Genomic DNA, 21,805 nt, shown 5'->3' on the forward strand with positions numbered 1-21,805 from the left:
TGGCGCTATAGTAGTCACAAACGTATACGTACGTGGTATCACGTACCATTCGGTCAGTGCGGACGGTATTTGATTCGTGATACATTACCCGTGTTAAAATGAACCGTTTACTAATTACGGAAAAGGTCTATATCGTGTTGGTGTATGGCTATTGTGATCAAAATGTCCAACAGGCGTGTGCTATGTATGCTGCTCGGTATCCTGGACGACATCGTCCAAGCGTCCGGACCGTTCGCCGGATAGTTATGTGATTTAAGGAAACAGGAAGTGTTCAGCCACATGTGAAACATCAACCACAACCTGCAACAAATGATGATGCCCAAGTAGGTGTTTTAGCTGCTGCCGCGGCTAATCCGCACATCAGTAGCAGACAAATTGCGCGAGAATCGGGAATCTCAAAAACGTCGGTGTTGAGAATGCTACATCAACATCGATTGCAACCGTACCATATTTCTATGCACCAGGAGTTGCAGGGCGACGACTTTGAACGTCGTGTAGAGTTCTGCCATTGGGTACAAGAGAAATTACGGGACGATGACAGATTTTTTGCACGCGTTCTATTTAGCAATGAAGCATCATTCACCGGCATAATATGCACTATTGGGCACCGGAAAATCCACGATGGCTGCGACAAGTGGAACATCAGCGACCTTGGTGGGTTAATGTATGGTGCGGCATTATGGGAGGAAGGATAATTGGCCCCCATTTTATCGATGGCAATCTAAATGGTGCAATGTATGCTGATTTCCTAAGTAATGTTCTACCGATGTTACTACAAGATGTTTGACTCCATGAAAGAACGGCGATGTACTTCCAACATGATGGTTGTGCGGCACATAGCTCGCGTGTGCTTGAAGCGGCATTAAATAGCATATTTTATGTCAGGTGGATTGGTCGTCTAAGCACCATACCATGGCCCGCACGTTCACCGGATCTGGTGTCCCCGGATTTCTTTCTGTGGTGAAAGTTGAAGGATATTTGCTATCTTGATCCACCGACAACGCCTGACAATATGCGTCAGCGCATTGTAAATGCATGTGCGAACATTACGGAAGGAGAACTACTCACTGTTGAGAGGAACGTCGTTACACGTATTGCCAAATGCATTGAGGTTGACGGACATCATTTTGAGCATTTATTGCATTAATGTGGTATTTACAGGTAATCACGCTGTAACAGCATTCGTTATCAGAAATGATAAGTTCGCAAAGGTACATGTATCACATTGGAACAACCGAAATAAAATGTTCAAACGTACCTACGTTCTGTATTTTAATTTAAAAAACCTACCCGTTACCAACTGTTCGTCTAAAATTGTGAGCTATATGTTTGTGACTATTACAGCGCCATCTGTCACAAAGCGAAAAAGTGGTCTAACTAAAACATACTTATTTCTTTACGTACTACACGAATATGAAATAAAAAATGGGGGTTCCCATTTAAAAAACGCAGTTGATATCCGTTTGACCTATGGCAGCGCCATCTAGCGGGCCAATCATAGCACCATCTGGTTTCCCCCTTCAAGCTAGACAAGTTTCGTTCTTTGTAGTTTTTTAGTTTGACGCTTATTTCGTGAGATATTTGGCCCGGTCACGATCAATGGACCACCCTGTACATGGCAGACTGTAGGGTTAAAATATGGTTATGCGCCCTGGAAATACCTATCAGGTTTAGACAGACATCCTTTGTCTTGGCTATAAATAGAAACTTAGAAACTTTTCTGAGAGTATTTTCATGTAGTGGAAAAGTAGATTAGCTATATGTAGTGTGTGTGGGGGGGGGGAGGGGAGATGTTAATCACGCACAAGTGCGAAAACCTCTTGGCTGGCGTGGTACGATATCGATACATCCTGTTGACAGTAGGACAGCAGTCATTGAAGTTTAACTGTCAACCATCGCAGAGACAGAAAACTGTGTGCGGAATGACGTCATGCGACAGCTGGCACACCACTGCGACGAGCTGAGGTACACTGGTTTCACTTTGTCCTACCATCTTGGATCCTGCTCAGGTCATAGACGCTGTGCCCATCACAGGTCAGCCATCTTCGATTTTATATTTACAAGGGGACCATGGCTACTATTCACCACCTCCTTCGTCCAAATTTATGTTATACGCTGGGTTTGAAGGGTCGTGGGGTCGACCTTCTCTGCAGAAATTTTTATTTTTCATTTTTAGTTTTTAAGTTACTTACATCATAAATAAATCGAAACATTGCTCAAAATGTTGTATTTATTAATATTTTCATAAAATACATAGAAATCAAACACAAAACAGTAACTGCGTTTGCAAATAAATTTTCCAAGAAAGGATTTTAACTGAAGCGTACAGGACTTTGTACTCAGATTAGTTTCACTTCGTCCTCCTAGAAGCCCTTGGCAGCTGCTCGTGAACTTTAAAGACAACGCTCGATATCGCTAACGAGCTGATTCGTATGCCTAAAAGAGAGTATTGGCTTTTTTGGGTCAAAGGATTCAAGAAACAGTGGATGAGTACACAGCAAAATACAGGAATGTTGTCATTACTTCACAAAAATCTGGGAAATTACAATAGCCTTATAAAAAATTCTGACTGATGTGATGAAGCTCTACAGGCAGAATACCTAATTGCTTCTGTTAATTGACTCGTGCGGAGTCCTTCCAGATGAAGAAGAGTTGACATAGGGCAGTATTTAAGGTGATTTCCCCCCCCCACCCCCCCCCCACCCCCCCCCCACCCCCCAAATCGTTAGTGCGTTCCTACAGTGTCTACATTTATTGTCAGGTAAAGAATTCGATCAAATACCTTCAACACTTCTTTCATCTCACGGTGGGAGACATCCCTGGAAGACCTCATCAAAATAAATTCCATTCTACATCACCAGCTATTCTCACCAGCACTTGGCGAGGTGATTCATTGTGCGTCGTTTCCTATAAATGTGTACGATGAGAGAGAACCTTTATGAATGTAAACAAAGTTTTATTTTCGTGTAGATTAAAATAACCATGTAACTGTTAAAATTTGGCACTTACAACGTTTGCAAGATGTCGAAAAAATTACAGCTTCCACTGTTTTTACGATGAATATGACCCTGGCATGTGTAAATCATCAACTAAGTACCTAATTTTATATATGAAGTTCTCTTGTATGCCTCACAATCCCTTTCTGGGAATGTACTTGCAATCCAAAATTTTCCTTTTCCTTTCTTTTTCATGACTTTTATGCAAATATCAATAAATATAATATACTGAACATCATTCCGGTTGGTGCGCCATCTAGGATTTTTGAATTTCCCGCCAATTTATACATAATGCAAATGCGCTGTTAGGAGAAATCTAGCATCAGAGCATGGCGACACAGGAGGAGGAAGAGGTGTAGGGTAATCTGATGACTCATCACTGGCGTCATCGATGACATCATCAGTGACCTACTTTCCATCAGAACTCTCCTCGTGCATGTACTACCGCACCAAACTTAATTAGACACACCTAGGTTCCACTAACAATGCAAATATAAATTTCTCCTAAAATTTCTTTTAACCTGTTACCTAATTTATTACTACAAATATCCCTAATAACTAATAAGAAAACATAAAAATTAGTTTACACCTACTGCGTCCTTAGTTTACAAGGCCCTCTTATGGCCACAAGGTGCATGGTTGTGTCTAACAACTGTAGGTACATCATGCTTCACTTCCCTGGTTTTACTTCTCTTGCCCTTTTACCATTTACTTCTCTTCTCCCTTTGGAAGGAGCTGCTGACAAGTGAGCCCGTGCTTCTGGGGCACTTTGAAATACACTCAGTCTGCATGCACTATTGTGGTCTGGGTCAGAAGCTGTACTCTGGTGTTAACCAGAGATGTAACCTCGACTACCTGATAAGATCTCTGGCAACGTGAAATGAGCTGTTTTGGTTCTGTTTCGGCACGTAGGAGTTAGCCGACATTACCCATTGCTCGATGTAGCAGCTTTGTTTTTTTCTTTTACCTTTTACCAAAATTTCGAAGGGGGGTTATATCTTCTCTTAATTCTAAAGGGAAAGGCATTATTTGGCCAAAAACAACGTCATATGAACGTCCATTCGTGGATATTTGAGCTATAAACTATTACAACGTGTGGTAGTAGAGTCTCCCAATCACTATGTTGTTATTTATGTAATAAATCAGCATTTTTCCTATGATTCTATGCACGCTTTCAATCTTGCTGTTCTTTTGCAGGTGTAGTGCACTGGTTCATAACTTCTTAATACGTAATAGTCGACGTAACTGTTTCAATAATTCAGACAAAGTCTGGCCCTTGGTCAGTTATTACGGTCTTTGCTGTTCCATATTTCAATATCCATTACTTAACTATAGTCTGTGCCACGTTTCTGCCCTCTGATTTGATATATGATCATACCCACAAAATGAGAGAAATGTTCAGTTATAGTTAATACATACCATGCTGGTGTTCATGCAAAGGGACAGAATGTCCTCAGCAATCGTGTTAGATTGTCTATCTGCCTCAGGTAAGCTTTATAATGAGATTCGCTAATGACTCAGCTTGGCTATTTGAATTCAAGGAATGCAGTTCTTTACGTGACGCTCTACATCTTGCTCCCTCATCTCTAACCAATAATTTTCTGCATCACGGTGCTCTGTGGCACGTCGTCCATTATGCCCTGCCAAAATGGAATGGTGAGCTTTCCCTAGTAGTGCGTTCCATAAACTTTGTGGCACAACTACCCGGCAGACGCATCTCATTTGCTTTTACAGAAATCCATCATCAAAGCTAAATTGTGCCTGCTTCGCAAACTGTTGACAATTTGGCTCAATAGTGCGGGCTTTGCACCACCCTTCTGCACTTACCCCACTACATTCTATGGCGCGTACTTTGCGACTAAGTCCATCTGCATTACCATGAGATTTACCTGGAAGATGTACAGCCTCAAAATAAAATTCACTCAGCTGTAAAGCCCAGCCACTCAAACGACTAATTGGATCTTTCAGTCTCAAAAACCATTTCAGTGCAACGTCATCCACTATGAACTTAAACCGTCATCTATAAAGTAACACCGCAAACAGGAGATGCCAAAGATTAATGCCAGCATTTCCTTTTCTGTAGATGAATAATGCCTCTCTGCCTTATTCAGCTGTCTGGAAGCATAGACTATTGGGCGTTCTTTCCTCGCCTCCTTCTGGCTCTAAACGCAGACTAGAGCATAGCTGCTTGAATCACACAATAATATAAACTGCTTCTGTTAGTCTGGGTCAACTGATGATGTACTCATTCAAATGCTGCTTTTCAATCTGGAGCACAGTGAAATTTTATTCCCTTCATCAATAAATCGGTTAGGTGTCTTGCTACATCTCAGAATTTTTGAGAAAATTTCCTATAGAATTTAGCAACTCCGGGAATTGACTGTAAATCCTTTTCTGTGCTAGGTGCTACAGCTTTCACAAGTCGTGGGTCGGTTCGTACACTGTCCTGATCAGTAATATGGCCTAAATAATGGACCTCCTATAATAGGCTGTGTCACATTTCTCAACTAAGGGTCAGTCATACTGTACATAATCTATCAAAGACCTCACAGAGGTGGAGATGCATCATGTGCTCTTGGATGTCCTTGGAAAATACAGTGATGTCACATAGGCAGACCATGTGTTGTTTTGGTCTCAAACCTGATAGTGCCCCGTCTAATAAACGTTAGAAAGTCGCTGGTAGTTTTTCAAACCGAATAGCATCCAACAACACTGACAATGTTTATATGCAGACTGAAGTGATGAATGAAAGTTTGTATCAAATTCGAGGTTCGAACCTGGGTCTCCTGGTCACTAGGCAGATGTACTAACCACTACGCCACCCTAGCAGTGTCTTTGCACAACTGCGCTGACTACCCTAGCATACCTCCCTCCTCAACTCGAATTCCTATTCATGCCTCAACCTACTTGATATTCTTCCTATTGCAGAGGCTCTCCAATTGTATTGGAATAACACCTCAGTCTCGAGCGAAACCTGGGATCCTGCCTGAAACCCAGACATAGGTGCTTAATTCAAATGAAACTATATAGTTCCAGAGAGCTTTCCAAGTCTCAGATATGTGTGGTGTATTTGTCTGCAGCCTAAAGCGACAAATGAAAATTTGTACCAAGGCCAGGATTAATGCACCTATACCTGGGTTTCAGGTAGGATCCTCCATTTCGTTAGATGCTGAGGTGCTATTCTAACACAGTAGCAGAGCCTCTGCAATGCTGTTCGAGTTTAGGGGCAATGCCAAGTGGGATGAGGCGTGAATGGGAATTCGGACTGAGGAGAGAGGCATGCTAGGGAAGTCCAAGCAGTTGTGCAAAGCCGCTGGGCCAGGGTGGTGTAGTGGTTGCAGTATCTGGCTAGTGGGCAGGACACCTGGGTTAGAATCCTGGCCTTGGTTAAAATTTTCATTCTCACTTCAGTCTGCACGTATGCATCATAGATGTTTGAAGCTTTAAAAGATCTATGGTACGATATTGTTTCATTTGAATGTTGAAAATAATGCCCAGATGGAGCCGTAAACCCTGTCTTGGGTCGATCTTCTGGTGCTACCTGCAGTCGATGGTACCCGCTTCGTAAATCCATGGCGGTAAAATAATGGTAATGGCCCAGATTGTCCGAGGTCTCTGTAATGTTACGCAATGGGTAAGCATCTGCAACTGTTCATTGGTTTAGAAATCTATATTCGCAGCTTTACGATACCTTCAGAGGCCTTTTGTGGAACAAGGACTGCAAGTGCAGGCTGCTGTCCCAGAGCTGTTAACTGATAAATTCCTCCATCACTAGTTGTAGATGGCATGGGAATCTGTATGGCTTTTTGCGTACAGGTGGCTCATTCCAATGGAAATACTATGCTGCAGTAATGGTGTAGCTAGCAATAGCTGAGGTGGATTAATGTTGCGTATTTCTGCATTAACGTCTCCATGTGCACTCTATTCTTTCAAATGCGACTTTTTTCCCCTCAGTGTTTCTAATTGAAAGAGCATTCTACACTGAAATCCCTATTCAGGTCATCTAACATTCTAAGTTAGCCATCAGTGCATCACTTGATAGGTTTACTTCTTTTGAATCAAAATTGAATTCAATTTTTGTCAGTTTCGTGCACAAAGGGCAAACTACATTGTATGAAACATAGTGTCTGAACCTGTTCCTCATTTTTTGGCAAGAACTGAACAACACGTAAAGTATTAATCAGCAGATCAGCTCCTGCATTCATGCAGAGCAGTCTCCCTGTACCTTTTGATATTTTATCCCGTGATTCTAGGCTAAGATGCCGTGTATGCAGTTCATTTGGCTTACCCGTCGTCTCGGGTGTTCGTTATGGCAGTTCGATTTTTTTCCACTATGCGCTACTGTAGATCAACTTTGGCTTTATGTGTAATCAGGAAGTGTAGCCCACGAAAGATATCATAACTCATGCCATCGTATAGCGAACTTCCGTACACACCCCCTAAAGTCTCTCCCTCCCACTTAGAAACTCAAAAATGAAAAACAGAGAGAGTAAACACTATTACCACCCACACCACTTAGCTATCAACGTGACAGGTTCAAATTTACTGCACCCAATGTATCGTGGCTCGTCATGCTTACCTGTGACCCTGTATCCAACAAAAACTTGCATGTAGCTAGCTGGACAAATGTCTGCCAATGATTTCGCAATGGGGTGTACAGTGGTCACATTTACTGGGAGCGTTACACAGTGGTGCCACCGCCCCCACCCCATCAACGTAGTACTGTGACTGTTACCATGATTCCATCTTCGTCGCACCTGCACACATTCTGGACCGGAGTGCACCACCTACTTGGACCTTTGACACACTAGCTTCCTACAAAACCGCTGAATGTGACCTGGACAGCCACATCTATGACATATGACTCGGTATTAATAACTACTCTCCTCTATCTCAGTGTAGTCATCGAGTCAATATCAGCCGAAGTTGCCACTGTTGCTACTGATTAGTCCAAAGTTTTTGGTAATTCCATGCGCACTTTTAGCGACATTTAGGTCGGAACACCCTGCAAAACGATTCAGGCGCCCACTGTTCTGCTTCCTGCAAAATGGCCTTATTGGTACGTTCATCATCAGTCAGTTCATACGTATTTATATTGATTTTCCCGAAAAGGTCGACAAAAATCTTCCACCGATTCCTGTTGTTTTTGAACTTCTCAAGTAAGCTGTTCTCGATAATATCTAGATGTATTTTTCTTCTGTAACGATCCACTAACCTCTCCTGTAAGTCCGCGAAGGACTGAGCATTGTGTAGCTTCTCACTTAACATTACATTTTTGCAGGGCCGGCAAACTTCATGCTTGCAGCGTGTACGGGCCGCGGGCGAGCCAAAGCCCGGGATGCCACTCGGCTTTGCTCGGTCCTCCTCGGAAGCACATGGAACAGCGCCACGATTCATTTAGCATTGCAATGCGCCATTTTTCGTTCGGTACAACTCCCTGAGTTCGGTAGAATGGTACTGTCGGCGCTGTTTACCCTTCGCTATTTGTTCATGGTGTGAAGGATGTTCACAGGTCCAGCGTTTGTTTGCACAAAAAGAGGCAGTCTAGCAATCTATCTTCACAAACCTTTAAAATGAATGGGAACGTCAGAAGAGAGGGATGAGAATTCTCAATTCGCATAGACGACAGGTACTACATATTTGTTATGAAATGACTTTACAATATCACGCAGAAAGAATTTAAAGATTTAGTTGACAATGAAAGAGCAAAAAATTACAACTATCGGCAAACTGGATTCATTGTTCTGTCCAGCAAAAGACCCTTTGAGCGAAATTTGCAGGCCTGGAGAGCGTGAAGGAACAGTAAAATTTCTGACTTTGCATGCAGTATGCCACTGTCAGCTGCAACAGTTTTCAATTGAACTGAACGAAGAGTATGGATAGTTCATATATTCTGCATCTACATCTACATGGTTACTCTGCAACTCACACTTAAGTGCCTGGCAGAGGGTTCATCGAACCATTTCCATACTAGTTCTCTACCATTCCACTCTCGAATGGCGCGTGGGAAAAGGAACACCTAAATCTTTCCGTTCGAGCTCTGATATCTCTTATATTATTATGATGATCATTTCTCTCTACGTAGGTGGGTGTCAACAAAATATTTTCGCATTCGGAGGAGAAAGTTGGTGATAGAAATTTCGTAAATAGATCTCGCCGCAAACAAAACCGTCTTTGTTTCAGTGACTGCCACCCCAAATCGTGTATCATATCAGTGACACTCTCACCCCTATTGCACGATAACACGAAACGAGCTGCCCTTCTTTGCACTTTTTCGATGATCTCCGCCAATCCTACCTGGTAAGGATCCCACACCGCGCAGCAATATTCCAGCGGAGGACTGACAAGTGTAATGTAGGCTGTCTCTTTAGTGAGTTTGTCACATCTTCTAAGTGTTCTGTCAACAAAGCGCAGTCTTTGTTTCGCCTTCCCCACAATATTATCTATGTGGTCTTTCCAATTTAAGTTGCTCGTAATTGTAATTCCTAGGTATTTAGTCGAAGTGACAGCCCTTAGATTTGTGCGATTTATCGTATACCCAAAATTCATCGAATTTCTTTTAGTACCCATGTAGATGACGTCGCACTTTTCTTTGTTTAGTGCCAATTGCCACTTTTCGTACCATACAGAAATTCTCTCTAGATCATTTTGTAATTGGAATTGATCGTCTGATGATTTTACTACACGGCAAATTACAGCATCATCTGAAAACAATCTAAGGGGGCTGCTCAGATTATCACCTAGATCATTTATGTAAATCAGGAACAGCAGAGGGCTTATGACACTACCTTGCGGAACACCAGATATCACTTCTGTTCTACTCGATGATTTACCGTCCATCACTACGAACTGTGACCTGTCTGAGAGAAAATCACGAATCCAGTCACACAACTCAGACGATACTTCATATGCACACAATTTGATTAATAGTCGCTTGTGAGGAACGGTATCAAAAGCCTTCTGGAAATCTAGTATGCAAAGTATGTTGTTTAAGCCAAGAGAAATGCCTGGAACGATTTGTCGATTTAAAACTCGCTATTGTTGTATTTATGAAGGACAAAGGAGTGAAAGAACGAAAATTAGAACATCCTGAGTGGAGTGTAGGCTTCGAATTTTAAGTGGACTTGACTCCACACTGCTCACGGTAAGACAATGCAAGGTAATTTCTTTTTGATTCGATGGGGATGCATTTAAAATGAAAATCGCGTTGTAGAAGGGACACAGTCCGACAAAGACAGTGCAGTTCCGTAAGCTAACTGGCGTAAAGAAAACGCGAGGTTTAAGGAACTAAATGGTTCAAATGGCTCTGAGCACTATGGGACTTAACATCTATGGTCATCAATCCCCTAGAACTTAGAACTACTTAAACCTAACTAACCTAAGGACAGAACACAACACCCAGCCATCACGAGGCAGAGAAAATCCCTGACCCCGCCGGGAATCGAACCCGGGAACCCGGGCGTGGGAAGCGAGAACGCTACCGCACGACCACGAGATGCGGGCGTTTAAGGAACTCATTGCGGCCTCGAAAGAATTACAAGGGTAGTTTTCTAAAGATTTTGGGGACACTATCAATCGTACAACAGCTTCCGAGCTGTTTTCGAGAGCGTTTGCCGTTTCAGTTGGAAGCGCCACTGTGCATGTGCAGACGTAACTGACTGACCTGCAAGGTAATTCCAGTTTTAATGACAAATCTTTTTGCGTTGGAACTGAAACTGTCGAGGGCGTATAGATTTCTTTCCTCAAGTAGTGTTTCCAAGTCTCCATAATGAGGCTGCAAAAGTGCTACAATATTTCGTTCGATATATTTGCGTGAAAGACCTTTTTTCGATTATGAAACTAAATAAGTCGTAATTACATGACAACTTGAGTGATAAATCTGTGAAATTGTCTGCGTCTCTCCGTAAACCGAATGTTTGTAATAGATAAATACTGTATTATGTTTCCAGCGCGTCAAAAACAATTAAATAATACAGAAAATTTGTTTTCGTTTGTGACTTATGTTGCAGAGAAATGTGAAATATAATACCAAGTAGTATGCAGTGCGACTGCACTGCCATTTAAATGAGGCTCGTTCGCAGTTTTCTCATCTTCCCCCTTCTCGGGCTTAGACAGAGTGGCGTGGAAGTGGGGAATATCAGAGACAAGCCTGACTGCTTTGGCACTCGTGCCCGTGGATGGCCCACGAGTGGAAGTCTTGGCTGCCCCTGCATTATGGGACCCCCTGATAATTTTAATCGGACTATACAGTTGCTCGCTATGCCAGTTTCCTAGCGATAAAACAAAAGACATCTTCTCCGGATTTGCCAGAAAATTGGGGCTACCAATGAGATCATGCAAGCATCAAGCATGCTAGGAGTTGACCGTTCCATTCTTTCAATCTATCAGCGATCAATTTCCGTATGAAAAGTTTCCTTATCAGCTTGAACCCTAGCTACCAGATCCAGAAAATGCTAAATCGTTTCCTGGGTTGTCACTTCTTCTCCAACAGACATTTTGTTTACTATTACCACCTCAAGCGTCTCAGTACATATCGCGTGTCGACGACCTCCTCACTGCTGGAGGTGGATGGAGGTGAAGGGAGCAAATCTGTTGCTAAAAACGATTATTTTCCATCGTTATGAAACGTCCCCTTTGAAAAATTATGAATGACAGTGCTGGAAAAACTCTTACGTTGTTTCATACAGAAACAGCTGAGCAAAACTCAACGTACTCAAACAATTTTCTCTTTACTTATTCTGATTATCACTAAACAGACACACAATATTTTTTAGCCCAACGCAATCTGACTTTCAATAATCCCTACAAAAGAATGGCCCTGACCAACAATAACCTATACCTTTCATGAATCACTTACCTCACAAAAATCTTCGTTACTAGAACTACTGCAATACAGCGAGCGCCAATACTGTCAGCTAAATAAAAGATTCTAACTACTGAAGGCACTAACTACTGATAGGCATACTTAGCAAATGAAAGATTTAGATAGAGAAGAAACAATGTACTTACCTTAATAGCGTTCAAAAGCCATAATATATATAATTTTGTGACATACAATTACACAAGTTTCCGTTTTCTGACGGGTAGTGGTGGTGGTGGTTAATGTTTAACATCCCGTCGACAACGAGGTCATTAGAGACGGAGCGCAAGCTCGTGTTAGGGAAGGGTTGGGAAGGAAATCGGCCGTGCCCTTTCAAAGGAACCATCCCGGCATTTGCCTGAAACGATTTAGGGAAATCACGGAAAACCTAAATCAGGATGGCGGGAGACGGGATTGAACCGTCGTCCTTCCGAATGCGAGTCCAGTGTGCTAACCACTGCGCCACCTCGCTCGGTTTTCTGACGGGGACACGTCCAGATCGTCCCCTCAAAACTCTGGCATCTCTCTCCGCAAACCCACCACTGCTGGCGGCTCACCTCCAACTGCCCAACGCTACGCGCTGTTCACATCCAACTGCTCAACACTACACAAGCGAATATTCCAACAATGAGTCCAACCAGCCACAGACTGCACACAGCGCAGTCAGCGATTTTCATACACAGCACTACATGACATTACCAACATAAAAACCTAAACAGCCTACTTACATCATAAATAAACGTAGAGAAGTGTGTCTGCAGCAGACACACAGCACGTGACAGGCGATGATGACCCACGGATTCCAGCGTGCAGGCACGGGTGCACCGACGCAGTTGGTGGCAGTGAACGGTAACACACACGGGGTGGGTGGCTACTGCTAAAGCCGTCGGCACACGGACCATGCATCCGAACGTTGAGCGTGCCGAGTTTCTGACGTCATAGCGTGGAATAGCACGTTCGGGAGTCTTTCCGAACGTGCAGAGCAATGTCTAGAATGTCAGATATTCTCAGCGTGCGTCTGAGCGTTGACCAATGAGATGACACAACGCCACCTACGTCACACGCACGCCATCTCCCTTCAGCACAAAGTTGTGAGGCGCCATATTCGCATTCATTTCAAGCCCTTACGTATATATGCCGTTTCTGAGCACCAGCAAATTGAGAATCATTGGAAAACCCATTGTTAACTGTGCGATCCGTTGCAATAAAATAATGAGAAACATCATATTCGTGGCAAAATAATTATTGTAACTTGACTATTATGAGAGTATGCTATTAGAAGGCAGCAGTACATTGAGGATGCACCCAAAACGCATTGGTATTGGTACAATTTGTTATAATTAAATTTCAATTAGTAACATAGCTACGATTAAAGCTTTCAGCAAGTACTAAGATACGTAATATCCTAGAAATGGCAATTACTAACATGATATTGGATTAGAGTGGTCACAGTCGGCTCGCAGCCGTGCTAGCGTGCGGAGCTGCTCCGCGCTCCGTCCGACGCTCCTCTCTCGGCGGTGTTTACTTCTGCGTCGCGGTGTTTGTGTCTATCGAGTCCAGTACTAACGTACACCATGGCGCACTCGTACCGCCGTGCAACGATCAAAGTAACGTTTCAGGCCGAAGATCCACGACCCAGAGCTTTCGAAGTCGAACAGTTCATACGTGAGGATCTACGTTTGAACCCCCAGGACGTAATCGGCATACATTTTTCCATCACTAAAAGTGTTGTCTACATCAAGATGTCGACGGAGGAAATTTGCAATGACATAATTCACCGTCATGCCACCGGACTCAAATTTAAACACTCTGATGGACATATGGGTGCTGTGACAGTCGCCCATGCTGGATTCGGTCTCTGGACATTGCGGGTGTTTGAACTCCCGTTCGAGGTGCCTCAGGATGTGGTCATTACCGCTTTCCAACCATATGGCACCGTCTTGGGTCACGTCGCGGAGAAGTGGCAAACATTTACCACCTACCCCGTATTAAATGGCGTCCGGCAAATAAAAATTGAGCTGACGAAACGTGTCCCATCCTACCTGCTGATTGGCGGTGTGAGGGCCATCGTCATGTACGATGGACAGCCACGAACGTGCGCAGGATGTGGCCAGGAGGGACATGTACGTTCCGAATGCTTACACCGCCGGTTAATATAGACGCCGTTACGTGAAGAGACCCAGGCTTCGACGGTCACGTCCTTACCCATCACCTACGCCAAGGTTGCACAGGACCCCGTCGTACCAATCTCGATTGCCCCAGCAGCATCGTCAACGCCACCCGCCGCAGCACAACGCGCCGACGACACAAGCACGGCGTCGCCTACAGTGCTCGCTTCAGGACTGTCCGGGTTGCAGACCGAAACCGATGTTCCTGTTGGAACCATGGACGTCGACCTCGGTGTCGTGCCGACGTCTGCCTTTGTCCAGACAGGTACGGCGTCAGACGACGGACGGCCACACTCTGATTCAGAAGGCCACATCAGAAAACAGCGGTTGCCTCGCAAACACAGGAAACGACGACGAACGCCTTCCGATGACGCCCTTTCTCAGACGGCCCCGCGAGATGTTCACTGATGTCTGACAGTGATCTCCCACATTGCGTCCAGTCACGCGATGCAGCAGCAACAGCCCCCCCCCCCCCCCCCCCCCCCTGTGACGCCTCCTCTCACGGTTCGGGACGTGTCCTCGCCGTTGTCAACGAATGATGACGGCGGTCCCCCTGCCACTCATGTTGCGGAATCCACAACACCCGTTCCGGAAGTACGTGGCCGTCGCATGTCCACGTCGTCAGCTTCCTGGGCCGATGACGTTGAAGAAGAAGCGGAACAGACTGCCAGCGTGTCTGCACAGGAGTCCACCTCGGCGACACTGGGGCTGGCGCCCCGCCAGTAATTATCACCACTGCGGGACCACCGGCGGGTCTCCACCTGCCGGCTACTTCTACCGCACGTTCTGCAAATACTGAGGATGGCCGTACACAGCAATATCGTATCGCCACGATGAATCGTGCCACCATTCGTGCCCCCCATAAACTGGCCATATTCAGAGACACTATTTACTCTGCGGATGTGGATATAGCACTCTTACAAGAGGTGTTTGTGGCTGACTTCCTAGTTCCCACCGGATACAACGCCCATGTTTCCCCCGCATCCGACACCGGTAGCGGCGTCGCCATCCTGCTACGCGACGGACTCCCTGCAGAGGACGTCATCTACCTCCCCACTGCGCGAAGTATAACCCGCACACTGTTCGGCGTGCGTATTATTAATATCTACGCTCCGTCCGGCACTGGCCGCCGTCATGACCGACAAACTTTTTTTGCCGAAAGCGTCACACCCCTCTTCACCGGTCCGCAGGACGATTTGGTACTCGGTGGGGATTTTAACTCAACACAAGAGCCCGCGGACCAACTCCCGCGACATTCCCCTTGTGCATCCCTCTCAGTGGTCATCGACCGTCTACGACTTGTTGACACATGGAAGAAGCTCCACGGAATTCAACCGGGCTATACATTCTACACCTCTCACTCGTCAAGCCGCATAGATCGCATCTACGTTACCCGCTCCCTTGCTGATGGCACACGTCATGCGGAAGTCTGGCCCTTGGCCTTTTCAGACCATGATGCGTACCTCTGTGACGTCACTCTCGCCCGACAGCGAGTGTGGCATAGTCGTAGTCTGTGGAAACTCAATGTCGCTCACCTGACCTCCTCAGACTGTCGCCGTATGGTCGAAGAAGCGTGGGCACGCTGCCACCATCGTCGAAAATCCTATGACTCCACCTTATCATGGTGGCTCTCCTGTGCAAAGCCGACCCTCAGGAAGACTCTGATGAGTTATGGGAAGAAATTAAAGGCGTGGCAAACTCATACCCTGCACTTCTACTACACCATACTACGTGACTGTACGACGATGCCTTTGTCGCCAGCCCGGCAGTCGATGGTCCATCGCACGAAGGCGCAGATCTCATTGATCATGCGGCGTCACTTGGTAGGCACTGTAGTCCGTTCTCGAGCTTCTAATCGAATCCCTCAAGAACGCCCGTCGATCTACCACCTCCTTCAGGAAAGACAACGACGACGACGAGCTCTGATCCAAGTCCTCGCTGATGTGGAAGGGCGCCGACACGACACCCAACAAAGCATCGGTCGTACTCTCCATGCTCATTTTGCCGGGCTATACGCAGCCGTACCGCATTCTGCAGCACTGATCACAGAAGTCGCTCAGCTTACTACGAACACTCTTCCGGAGGATGCAGTGCATGACCTCCAAGACGACGTAACCACAGATGAAGTGGTAGATGGTATCAAGGCGGGTTCCGATAACAGATCTCCTGGACCTGACGGTATACCCATCGAATCTTATAAAAGTTTTCACTATTTGTTGGCTTCCACGTGGACGGCAATCGCACAAGAGCTGATGTCACCGATGACAGTGGTCCCGAGCGCCTTTCTAGAAGGCATTATTATCCCCGTACATAAACCGCGCGGGTTATCGAGGGTCCAGGACTATCGACCAATTACTTTGCTCAACAGCGACATGAAAATATTCACACGGCTACTGGCATCGCGACTCGAGAAGGCCGCACGAAAGGTCACATCCTGCGACCAGACTTCCCTAGGAGGCGACAACAACATCCGTACGGCCCTTTGCCGTTACAGAGACATGATAGCATTAGCGCATTATCAGCGTCTCCCTGGCACCTTGGCTTCACTGGACTTCAGCCAGGCTTTCGACCGTGCTGACCACTTCTATTTACGGACAGTTCTTCAGCATATGGGTTTTCCTGGCGGTATTGTCACAGTGGTTATGCGCCTGTTGAGTAGTGCAACCTCTAAAATCATGTACAATGGTCGCCTAACACCGCCCCTGGTCATCGAACGATCTGTGCGGCAAGGCTGCCCTCATTCCACGATTTTGTATGCTTTCGCCTTGGAACCCCTGCTCCAGGGCATGCACCAACGTTTGGAAGGTATGGCTGTGCACGGCCACCGTTTTTGTTGTACAGCCTACGCAAACGACATAGTACTATACCTGCGCAGTGAAGATGAAGTACGAGCAGCACTGACATGGGTGGCGACTTACGGCGAAGCGTCGGGGAGCTGCCTCAACGTGTCAAAATCCAAGGTCCTGCTCATTGGTGAGGGCTTGCCGGAGAGATGCACTGCCCCCCTTAGTGTCGCCGCCACCATACGGTGTCTTGGACTTGATTTCACAGCAGACCCACGCCGCTCAGCGACTATCAATGGTAGACGCTTGCTCCAGACAATCAGAGCAAATCTCGCAGATCACCGGCTACGAGCTCTCGACGTTATCCAACGTGCGCAATACGTGAACATGTATCATGCTTCCCGTATACCACACGTGGCTCAAGTACTACCAGTCCCAAATCTCCTGGCGCGACGACTGTTGATGGCTTCCGGCTCCTTGGTCAGCTCGGGGATGTCATTCAAGGTGCAGTATGAATTCCTTGCACTGCCACGAGATCGTGGCGGGGTGGGACTCATCCACGTGCCGACTCGTGTCAAGGCCCTATACGTCAGCTCCCAACTAAAACTTTGGCATCGTTGCCCGCAGAGCCTTACTAGCCTCCTGCTTCACAACTTTGCACCGGCCTCCTTGTCCGCCCCAGTACTGGTATCGACCATTCCAACCCCCTTTTATTACATCCAACGATTTTTCCTGGAGTTCAGTTGCTCGTATATCTACCGGTCCTTACCACTTACACGTTTGTACCTCACGAAAACAGTCTCCGAATTGTTACAACAGTGCCGCCCGTCCAACCCCATCGAACGTAAGTATCCACAGTACGTGTGGCGACACATATGGAAGGCGATCCATGCGCGTTTTCTTGAATCAGACGTTCAATCAGCGTGGTACATCACCGTGAATGGCAAACAAGTTAACCGAGATCGTCTGCACCGCATCCATCTCGCCGATTCATCCCTCTGCACCCACTGTGGAGTGGATGACACGGATGTCCACCGGTTCCACTGTGGCACAGCGTTCGAGGTCTGGACACTTGCGCGGCGAATTTTGGCGTTTCTTACTCGCCAAACACCGGCTCAGATCGACGTCCACATGCTTTTGTACCCCGATAAGACTTTCTACCCCTCCGCCAAAACTCACTCTGTGAATTGGATCTGTGGCCACACGATCCGCTATCTTTTTGCTTCTGGCGACAAGTCTACGCTAGGATATTGGACATCTCAACAAACGACACTGCGTCCTGATACGCAACCCACGCTATAAGCAATATTTTTCCAATTTCTTACGAAGCACTTTCGATGACCCACCTAGTAGCTGGAACGTCCAAGCCCTGAGAAGCTGAAAATTGTATAAACCGAACCGAACTGAATAGATCTGCTACCCAGAACCCACGCCTACGCCATGAGAAGACACGTTTGGACGAGCTGGCATGCTGTAGGAGGAGACACTTCAGGAGCTCCTGTAAGAACTGGTCTTTAACTACAAGTCGCACGACGACTTTAATTAAAAAAAAAAAGATTTTCCTTATTTATTCCTCATAATTTGTTCTTAAAGGAAAAAGAAATTTGAGTTTGGGTTTGAGAAAAAAATTTTTTTTTTTTTTTTTTTTGTTCGAAAAGATTGCTTCTTCGCCAACAAGACGAAGGAGACTCATTTTTGTTTACTGGATGGAGAAACCAGAATAATTGGAGAATGAGATTTTCACTCTGCAGCGGAGTGTGGACTGATATGAAACTTCCTGGCAGATTAAAACTGTGTGCCCGACCGAGACTCGAACTCGGGACCTTTGCCTTTCGCGGGCAAGTGCTCTACCATCTGCGCTACCGAAGCACGACTATAGCACCGTACTCACAGCTTTACTTCTGCCAGTATCTCGTCTCCTACCTTCCAAACTTTACAGAAGCTCTTCTGCGAACCTTGCAGAACTAGCACTCCTGAAAGAAAGGATACTGCGGAGACATGGCTTAGCCACAGCCTGGGGGATGTTTCCAGAATGAGATTTTCACTCTGCAGCGGAGTGTGCGCTGATATGAAACTTCCTGGCAGATTAAAACTGTGTGCCCGACCGAGACTCGAACTCGGGACCTTTGCCTTTCACGGGCAAGTGCTCTACCATCTGAGCTACCGAAGCACGACTATAGCCCGGTACTCACAGCTTTACTTCTGCCATTATTTCGTCTCCTACCTTCCAAAGCTGTGAGTACCGGGCGTGAGTCGTGCTTCGGTAGCTCAGATGGTAGAGCACTTGCCCACGAAAGGCAAAGGTCCCGAGTTCGAGTCTCTGTCGGGCACACAGTTTTAATCTGCCAGGAAGTTTCAGTATAATTGGAGTCTATAAAAAAAAAAAAAAAACTGAGTGGTGGGTAGCGTCTCTTCTTAGTAACATTTTTATATTTGGGCGGAGGTTCGCGACTCTCCAGTACATAAATTTTTTTCCTAACATTTGCGTTTTTATTACGTTCTGTTACTTTATTATTAATTTAATATAAGTATATACTATAATATTTGATGTTATGTAAAAATAAGTTCATCTTTCTTTGGGTGTTCGGTTGGCTTGATCTACAGGACACCTTGCGCTACTTGTGTAAATTTATTTTGGTCCTTTTTCTTTTAGGCTTCGTAATTCACGTGTTGCCAAGATTCTGCTACTGAGTAGGAACAGTGATCAAGTAAGACTGACCTTGGGGTTTTACTAAAATGTGGGAATGATGAAATAATGTTTATCTTATGTGAAGAAGTATTGCAAATTTTTACCACACTGTTTGTAATGGAACTTTTATAAGCCTGTGTCCTTATTGATTCGACATGGTACTTTCCCTTTCGTGGACAATGGAGGAAATGTGCGTTTTAATAGAGCTAACGTGGGAATTTTACGCGCGCCAGTTTAGTAAACAGTGTGATTTACGAACTAGGAACTTCCAGCAACAGCCACCGGAGTGCGTTGCGATCGCGTATACCACGTTGGGTCCCACGTACCGTGTGCACAAGTCGCGTCGTGTCTGAGCGTTCAGCAGCACGCTGAACTCGGCACGCTCAATGTTGACGTTAGACAGTACGGTCCGTGTGCCGACGGCTTAAGTCAGGATGGCGGAGCAGTGGCGCCTTGACCATTAGCCGGGGTTAGGCAGGTTCGGCCAGTAGGACTGCCACGGTGATGAATATAGAGCGGCAAGATGGAGAGCGGCGGCGGACTGCTGGCTGTCAGTGCAATCAGGCAACAGTCAGTAGTTTGCGTCCCGATGACGGTGGTAGTAGCTGCATAATGAACTGGCGTAGACTGGCGCAGGCTGAGCGCCATAACATGGCCCAGCTGTACCAATGATAACAGACTGGCTTGAGTGGTTTAAATGCAGTTTTTGGGCGCTGACCGTGCGGAAGAAGTCCCGTTTCTATGTCACACAGAAGCGTCTCGAACAGGAGCCGGTGAGTTAGGTCCAGCGGTTTCCACGCATTAGTGAATCGAAGTGTAGAAGCTCCCTGAAGGTTGGTCAGTGTCCTGGATTCAGCTCTTGCCTCGCGGAAATAGACGGCACGGAGGAGGCTGCTCAGCAAAGGGTGCTTCCATCAGCATAGATCATAGACTTACGGCAGTCGGTGCCCGTAACTCTGCTGACTGTGGTCTATGCCGTTACAGAAAACAGGTGCGGGCAATTAGCACGTGACCTATTTTGGTTCAGAACATTAAACTGCCCCTTACTGTGTAAAGCCCTAATCTTGCTAGGTGAAGTATGTAAATAAATAAAATAAAATGAATCCTCATTTTACTAAATTATGCCCAAATTTACTTTAGAATCACAACTATGAAGGAAATTGTGAACTGAGACTCACACAGAAGGCATGACAAAGCTTTACCCATTCTCACGAGACCTGTAGCCACATCACACACGCACCACAATAAAAACTCTTCCCACTTACACCTCGCTTCAGTTTCACGCAGTTTACTGTCTGTGTGATAGTTAATTTCGCACTGCAATTTTATTTGCTTTCGTTTATTTTAGTACGCATAATCCATTTCCTTATTTATTGCTGCTAATTTTTTTGTGTCCACAGTAATAGTTCGTGTTCAATAGGATTTTTTGTTACTGATACTGTGTACGCTACTACTGAAAGCGTTGGTCTCTGTAAGCATCCCCTTTAAAAGTAAACGGCAACATGTCATTTGCGCTAGATATACAACACTGAAAGGTGTGCAACGTCTTAGAAAAAAATGCGAGGAAAATGCGGTAAGTAGAATGGAAACACGTGTGGATCCCTGTGTAGGTGAGAAATAGGCGATAAAAATAAAGTCACTGACGATGTTTTATCTGCATGAAACGGAACACTAATTCTGATTTGAAAAACGCAGTTTCGTACTTGCGTAGGTATTATCTGAATTAATTAAATATATACTAATTTATAAGCAATATGATAGTGAATCACACGAGAAGCAAGTCCGTCAAGAATGAAATCAGTACTGTAAGATGAGTAAATATTGATTAGTAGCAGTCAGGAAAAATCAGAGTAAAGCTGTTCGTATTTAACAAGAGCTAAGGTATAGAGACGTAGCTGTTTCAGTGTTACCCCTACAATAAGACTTACAAAAATGGTAAGGGTCGTACACAATTTCAACAGACATCGCGGTTTTAATTAACTATACAAAAGTGTGTAAATACAATTGTAGCATTTTTTGCAGTAGTTCTTATAAGAACACAGTCATAATCGTAATGTTGAGGACAAATTAATGTCTCGTGTCAACACTGAGGTTTCGTGGTGGAAGCTCGATCAATGACTGTGACAGTGGCAGCTGCTCGTGATTCAAGCAATGCTATATTCGTCCAGCGAATCATCGCACAACGAATCTCTACGGGGCCACGTCATGCTGAAAGAACGTGTCCATAGCTGCAGCAGAGAAACCGCTCCCAGTGACATTGTAAGCCCCCCTTGGGCTATGTCTGTGCACATTGCACTTTTACCCATTTC

This window comes from Schistocerca americana, chromosome X, assembly GCF_021461395.2.
Source record: "Schistocerca americana isolate TAMUIC-IGC-003095 chromosome X, iqSchAmer2.1, whole genome shotgun sequence".
NCBI classification, from domain to species: domain Eukaryota; kingdom Metazoa; phylum Arthropoda; class Insecta; order Orthoptera; family Acrididae; genus Schistocerca; species Schistocerca americana.